Raw genomic sequence first — 8,023 nt, 5'->3', positions numbered from 1 at the left:
TTGTTGTACGATATTGCTGAAGGGGTACACCAGTATCTTTCGTCCGCTCATCTATTCTTACATTAGTGTATATCGAAACGTTTTACAAGTACAGTTACGCCTACATTATTAATGAAGTGTCTTCAAATGAGAACAGCTTCGTAAATATTAACAGAATTTGCAGAAACAACGATATTATCAGTTTTGTTTTTTTTAGTGTAAAATATGAATACGAAAAATAGAGACATGCACAGACTTCTCATGCAGACATGCAGAAAGAACTTTGGCCAAATGAATCGGATGAAAATTCTGATAAATGAGAAAGTGGATCTGAAACAGAAGATGTTTTAGAAGCATTCAGTCCATCTGAATCAGAGTTCGAACCATCAAACCAAAAAGAAATAAAAATTTCGACCAGTAGATATCTTGCCATACAGTAAAAAACAAGAAAAATAACTTCAAAAATGAGTAGTGAGTTGAAACAATAGTTTACTTTACTGTTTTCAAGAAAAGAAAGTAGTGACTTTAAAATCGACAACGACAAGAAATGTACTGCTCAGCAAACTGCATTAAGCGAAGACCAATCTCCAGAAATTGCAGCTAAAGAGAAGCAAACTCGGTTGCTGTCGAGTCTTAAGGGTAAAAATGGACACATGTGGTCTTTTCAACCAAAGGCCACTACTAAATCTCCAAAACGTAACTACGTAAATATTTTCAAGGCCCCTCTGATAAAATCAAGGAAACACAAACTCCTTTAGATGCTTTTTATTGTTTTATGAGTCCAGAGTCTCTGGCAAAAATTATAGGATAAACAAATGCCCAAATTTCTGTTAGGGCACAAATTAATAAAGTCGAAAAACTTAAAAACTCGAAAGTGAATATTGACGAATTGCATGCACTCCTAGGACTACTTATTTTTGCTGCTGCCCAAAAAGGCAATCATTTAGCGACAAGAAAAATGTTTAATAACAAAATTTCTGGAGCAATATATAAAGCAATATAGGCCGAGAAAGATATGAATTTTATAGAGAATGTTTACGTTTTGATGATAAAATGTCTAGACCACTTCAATGGTGAAAAAACAATGGTAAACTCGGTTCGCTAATCCCAGTCCGAACTGTCTAGTGAATTTAGTAATTATTTTTTTGCGAAGTTAGTTACTTTTTGACAGACTAAAAGTGGCTGGAAATTACTATACAACCAAGCACCCGTACTCATAGAAAATATTAATAGTAAATAAAATAGAAGTTTGCGAATTACCGACAATCAATATTTATTTATCTGCACCATATAATAAATAGTTATGTTAAATTATAACAACTAAATATATATTTTTTAAATATATACTACCCAAAATTTGATGGGTTTAGTATACACTTCGACTATTTAGAATAATTCTTCTTTTTTTAAAGAAAGAAGTCTGTAATAGCAGGATACTTGAGCTATTAATACTGAGAAGTAGGAATTGTTGTGTTGTAGGTTTCCGACAATGAATCTGTCAAAATTTGTCCGAGCTAAGCGAATGGAGTTTATACTATAAGACAAAAGTAAATAAGTATGTGCTCATTTTGTCGATAATCCGCAACGGTCCAGTAGAATGTGATACAACTGAAAAGTCAGATATCAATAAATTTTATAATGCAACCAAGTACGGAGTAGACACATTTGACTAAATGTGCGGAAACATGAAAATCTCCAGAAAAACAAGAAGGTGGCCTCTGTGTCTGTTCTATGGTACGATAAATATAGGTTGCATAAACTCTTGGATAATTTATAATCATAATCAACAACGACAGCAGAAAAAAACCATCACCAGAAAAAACTGATGGTCATTTTGTCTGAACAACTGATGAAACCTTGTCTACAGCATCGTCTAAATTGGCCAACTTAAGATCACTCGGTAAAGTTGCTCATTAAAAATATTTTAAAGTTGGAGCCGCAAGCAAGAACGCAAGAACCCTATTGTGTCAAAACTTACCATGTGTCAGTTTTGTTCGCCTAAAAAATATGTGATAAACATCGCGCCCTTTTTTGTAAGGAGTGTTGTTCTAAAATGCGGAATTTATGATTTTTAGGTTTTAAAAATATCTCTTTGTTTAAAATAATTTGTAAAATTAAGATAAATAAAATACTTTTTTAGTGACCACAGTTTTTTTTCTTAGCGTAGTAATCTTTACGATGGTTAGTGCAAATAATAAAAGTAAAAATAGTCGATAGAAGGAATCATGTGTTTGCATTCATTAGATTATTTACTTACAACGTACTCAACTAAGCAGATATACTGTGACTGAATAATAACAAACATGTCCGGAACAATATGGAGACGAAACTTTACAGAGCATTAAGTTGACCTAACGTCCTCCGAATCTAAACCTGATCTTATAGTCTTTGGCAAAACTGTTTATCTTTTGCTTACATATAACTCTGGTATAACGTGGAGAACTAAATTTGTAGTAAAGCTAATACGGTAATTTAAATTTAGTAACTACACCTTATTTGAAAGAAGGACTTTCAGTAAATTCTAATAAATTAGCACATCTTTTGTAATCACAATCGGAAGAAGTTCCAAATTTTATTAATACAACATTATCTCTTTAGAAGAAATTAAGCATCTGGAAGTTTTTCATTTTAGAGAACCTACCTAAATACACACCTTGCAAATATCGTCACTTAAGTAACGAGGTCTCTTTAGAATTACCTTGGGCACAACATATGGAGTCTGACATTACGTACTATCTGTTGGTTATGTAAAACAGTTTTCAGACTCATCATTACTTATTCTTTGTTGTTTTGGTGAAACAAAACAAAGCATTAAAGGATAATAAGAAAGTTGCATAAAGTGCAATAATTAACTTGTGTAGGAATCATGGATTTAATGAGATCGTTTCCCATTTACGTACAGGTGTACGGATGTCTAGAAATTTAGACTTTAGGCCAACATGGGCTCAGCAGATCGAAACCTGCGATCTGAAAATATTTAGTGATTTTAAGGGTTTTAACAACGAAATTCACGAATATGACTATAGATATTATATATGTGAAACAAAATTATAAACGCCACTGAATATTAAATAATAAAACAGATTAGCATGAAACTAAACGCTAATTTGTATTGCTCATTTGCGTATCTTTATATTAAATAAATTTTCTACAGTCATTGCTTATTACTATTAAGCGGTATTTAACACAAATTAATAGACAACTTAGCGATTTATTCCTGCTACTCTAATATTCAATAGAAAATAAATAGTACGTTTCGTTAACATCTAATTCAACCAACCAATAAAGTGGAAAAATGCAAAACTTATCAAATAAAATAAGTTTTAGAAAGATTCTAAGGTCCAAAAACCCATGTATATATATGATAGCTTAGGGTTTGTGCCGAAAAGTATACATATGTCAGACAGGAGTATGTTTAAGAAAATGGGTAACGGCACATAGAACTAACGGCCACCATTAGATTACAGAAGGCCATGAGTTTAACTACAACTTTGAAATATTATATAGATAACAAAAAAATAAAAAAAATAAATTTACTTAAAATACTAGATAATAATCGTTTCAAAAAAGTACAAATTTAATTTACAATCCATAAACAGATATTGAAAAATCCTTAATATTAAGCCTAATGGGAATTTAATAGTTCGAAATCTCAGAAATAAATATTCCATTATGGAGTACTGCAAATTATTTGTACATGTAAATGGTTGGTTTATTATTTCTCTTTTAAGGAAGCTTTTGTACAGCGAAACATATCACAATAAGGATATTTTGTGGAAATTAAAAAACAGTGATTTTTTGATTTTACGTCTTATCTATTTTATTTTATTAAAATTTTGTAAATAGAAAAAATGACCGATGAATATGAGAGTAATACCTTAGTGTCTTAATAAAAGCCACATAAGAGATGTTTAGCAATGCACAAATCAAGTGGCAGTAAACCTATATAGTTACATTATAAAAATATCGGAGATAATATTTGATCGATACGTGAAGAAACCAAAATATTCCAAAATCATTTATAAGTTATGTATCAATATAATGGTAAAAGTTGATGTCAAAATAAGAAATCATAGATTAGGGTGGTTGCATGTTGAAGCAAGGCACATTAAACATCGAAATATTAATCAGAAAATACAAAAAATTGTTAAGTTACAAGTTCTTGTAAGGAGCAGAAGAGAAAAGCCAAAAAGGTGTCACTTAGGCAGGACATGACTATGAAGAAACATATCTTTAAAACTTTTGAAACGTCTAACCTTGGTCTTTATTATTTTCTTTCTTCATATCAGTATCCATATTTGTATTATGAATAAATATAATGACCAGTATACGGAGAAACTAACTTGTACGAGCGATCAAACTGGATTAATATCGTATATTCAATTATCTAGCTCCTAAACATCTAAACAAACTTTTACCAACATTTTTTACTATATATTACCAGCAAGTACTTAAACATAGTAAAAAAAAAAGAAAATAAAACTAATTCTACGAGGGTGTGTTATTTCAAACTTCAAACTATCCATTAAACTATAAATTAAATAGGATAAAAACTATTCTCCTTACACAGCGCGCTTATGAACAGATTGTCATGGAAAAAGCTGATTTTATTGCCTTCTGATATAAATTTATCTGTTTAGCTCTACTTTCATTATCACCTGTCGATGGTCAATATCGATTTTAAGCAAATGCATTTAGTCGAAGTTATTATGATTTTTTAAACCAAATGTTTCAAATACATTTCCAAAATAATTTAGGATGCACTTCTGGAAATAAATTTTGGGTTATTAAAATCTTCGATATAACGAAAATATCAGAAATAAAAACGAAGACCTTCTGAGAGTTACACATCTCTCAAATCTTGGATGTAAGAGCACTAACATCAGCAGAAATGAAACGCGATCACAAATTTGTATTGTGCAAAATCCGAATAAAAACGCATACGTGATAACAAAACACCAGAATATACCACAAAGATAAAAGTCGAAAACCTACAGAATGACTCTACAAGATACCTATTCAAACAAAAATAACCGAAAACAGCAGAAACTCATATATCATAGAAAGTGATGGAGCCAAAGAAAGCTGGGCAAAAATATAGTCTAATCTCAACATTATTGAAACTCATCATTACTAGAATCAGTAACATCTAACTTTTGGGATCTTCTTTCAAACTGTTTTTGGAACATCTCCTACATTCATATGTAGTGATATTTTTAAATCCACAACCACGATAAAACTTTCTCTTGAGTTTATTACACACTTGAAAAGTATGGCTTGTCATGTTGCAATTCCAACATGTAGCAGAAGAAGAAAAAAAGCTAACAGAAAATTTGCTGCAAGACGAAATAGTAAGAGCAGCTTCAAATCTCTTCACATCCTGGAAAGTAAGAGCCTTGACATAGTCAGGAAGAAGACCATTCATGATTTCATCCACTTTTTCAAATTCAGGAATTGATTTTGAAGACCGGATCATCAAAGACTCCATATAACAAATATATTCACGGACCGGTTGTCTAAGAAACTGTTTTGTGGCACGTATTTGTTCCCACAAATTTCTTTCATAATTGTAAGGTAAATAAAATTCCTGAACTAATTCAGACCATGAATTTAAAGATTTTTTTGTGAAATGATTATGCCACCAAGTAAAAACAGCACCTTCAAATAAATTTTCTACAGAAATGAATAAATCTTCATCAGTGCAGTTCCTAGAAAACTTTAAAGTTTCAATCTGTTCCACAAATGGAATTAGAGGTTCTTTACCAGATTATTTTTTAATACCCTATTTATAAACAGGAACAGACTTAACAGGAGAGGCTGAAGATTGAGAATAATTAAGATTTACTTTATCAGGAGTAGAAGCAACAGGTTGGTCTACAATATCAAGTTGATCAACAATATCAGACAAAGTAGCCTCTAATTTTAATCATAGCGGATAGCTTTCTTCAGTTTTTCTTCATCTACAGAAGTTGGCTGTAGATGGAGGATTCTACCAGATAAATGAGTTAAACTAGAACTGAAAGCTTTAAATCTGCTATCAGATTTTGTACCTGAATAATTAGATACAAGACCTAACAGATCAGAATAGGAAGTTAAGCTTCTTGGTAATCAACATCAAAAGATAAATTGACTGAAACATCAGAAAAACTACGGTTACTGGCTTCCTGAGAAAGAAGTCCAGTAAGAATTTTTCGTTTTTCCTCTACTGTACTTGTGACAGATACATTCCCAATAAGAATTTCATATGATAATTCATCTGTCTTAAGATGTTTAGGTGGCATCTTGAAGAAATAATTAAAAAAAATTAAGAAAGTAATTAAAGTACACTATTCTCAAAAACTGGTTAAGTCTGAGTATAAAATATAAATTAAATATGCTGAAATATATAAAATAGTAATATTTTTAAAACCCAGCATGTGAAAATTAATCTATATAAAAATAGTCCAAAGTATGGAAATATTAAAACTAACTGCAAACAATGTAAATATGGACACATAAAAATAAAAAAGTATTTATTAAAGCTTGTATATTTGCTACCAAACCAAAAATTCAGAGCTCAATTTTTCGAATAAAACAAGTTACGTTGGCGCTAATGTGTCTTTCTTTTCTTTCTCTTTTTTTTTCGGTAGAATAAATATTTGCCTTCTCTCTCTCTGTCTGGTAGACTAAACATTCTGTTCTGTGTTGATAGAAAAGCTAATTTCATGATAGGTATACATCCTATGACATCTATGCTAACTTCATTTCAATCTCCCATTTATTTTCCGTCAATCAGGTTTTCTGACATAGTGGGATATGTTTTTTTGTCTATAATTAAAATTTATAAAAGAAGGCAAAAATTGTTATTAGCTTCATTTTATGGTGTGCAGAATTCTCTTCGGGTGAGTACTTTCATTGTTATTTATATTCTATAATTCTGACAGCATTTTCAATATTCGCAATCGTAACCGCACTTCTTTCCAAAGCATGTTTTTCAGTTAAGGGGTTCATTTTTTGATTTTTAGTTTAAGAGAAGACGAACTCTCACTTGAGATACTGAGCTAGGTAAAGCAGACACGATAAGCTCCCATGGTTAATTATTGAGGTATTATTTTTATAATAATATTTCAATTCTCTTTGGTAGTCTTATCCTTACACATTACACAACCAGCTCCCATGGTTAATTGAGGTATTATTTTTATAATAGTATTTCAATTCTCTTTGGTAGTCTTATCGTTACACATTGGAGCCCCACGTTGGGCGGAAAATGCTGTCAGAATTATAAAATATATATTACAATGAAAGTACTCACCCCAAGAGAATTCTGCAGACCATAAAATGAAGCTTATAACAATTTTTGCCTTTTTTTATAAATTTTAATTATAAACAAAAAAAAAACATTTTCCATTATATCAGAAAAGCTTATTGACGGAAAATAAGTGGGAGATTAAAATGAAGTTAGCACAGATGTCATAGAATATATACCTATGATGGAATTAGCTTTTCTGTCAACATAGAACTGAATATTTACTCTACCGGACAGAGAGAGAAGGCAAATATTTATTCAACCGGAAAGAAAGAGAAATAAAAGAAAGACAGAGGGCGCCAACTACTTTTTGAAGAAAAAATAGTAAAATCAAATCTGAAGGATAAGAAATTAATAAATTAATAAAGAAATTAAAATAAAATAATTATTTAAATATAAATTAATAAAGATGTGTCGTTTATAACGTTACAATACATGTACAAGAAGTTCGGAAAATACTTGAAAAGCTTAAGGACATAAAAGCAGCAGGAAAAGACAGGATACTAACTAATTACTAAAATATTGTGGAGCAGCAATTACAAAACAATTTACAACATTAATTAATAAAATAATAAAACACAATAAAATACCATAATAATAAAGAACAAGCGAACTAATTCTACTATTTAAAAAAAGAAAATAAAAAACAGCCAAAAAACTACTTTTAGAGTTATAAACTTGTTAAATACTACCCTAAAATTTTACAAGTGCTAATAAATCAGAGGATAAGTTAAGCAGATCAACAACAGGGTTTTTGTA

This window comes from Diabrotica undecimpunctata, chromosome 1, assembly GCF_040954645.1.
Source record: "Diabrotica undecimpunctata isolate CICGRU chromosome 1, icDiaUnde3, whole genome shotgun sequence".
Taxonomy (NCBI): Eukaryota; Metazoa; Arthropoda; class Insecta; order Coleoptera; family Chrysomelidae; genus Diabrotica; species Diabrotica undecimpunctata.
This window is presented reverse-complemented; position numbering follows the sequence as displayed.